This window comes from Frankliniella occidentalis, unplaced genomic scaffold (assembly GCF_000697945.3).
Source record: "Frankliniella occidentalis isolate FOCC.00 unplaced genomic scaffold, Focc_3.1 Scaffold133, whole genome shotgun sequence".
Lineage (NCBI taxonomy): Eukaryota > Metazoa > Arthropoda > Insecta > Thysanoptera > Thripidae > Frankliniella > Frankliniella occidentalis.
Genome location: NW_026267260.1, coordinates 378839 through 379154, shown reverse-complemented (window position 1 = coordinate 379154; position 316 = coordinate 378839). Strand labels below are relative to the sequence as shown.

The 316-nt window shown below is 30.4% G+C and overlaps 1 protein-coding gene across 4 annotated transcripts in view; it reads right to left on the bottom strand.

The window, feature by feature from the left end:
• LOC113211740 (uncharacterized) overlaps positions 1–316 on the bottom strand; it is a 157165-nt gene that overhangs the window by 133163 nt on the left and 23686 nt on the right. The window lies entirely within an intron of this gene.

Here is a 316-nt window from a genome sequence, read left to right as displayed (position 1 = left end):
TCTAATATTTTATTTGGTTTCAAAACACATTTAAACTTCTCTCCTACAACAAGTATAACTTGTCGCTCTTTCATTCATTTTTATCAGCTCTTTCCAAAGCATTTGAAGAATTACGAGTCACTAAAGTATATTTAATTGAAAGTTCTATGTATGATGTATTGTGTCATACAGTTTAGTTTCAATGCTCCCACTATTTTATTGGATATCATTAAACATAATGCAACTCCAGACAAAGCTAGTCAATTTAAGAAAACGATATACCTTGTTCTGATTTTGATGGGCCTATCTACCTGAGTTAACGATATTGGCTATAATA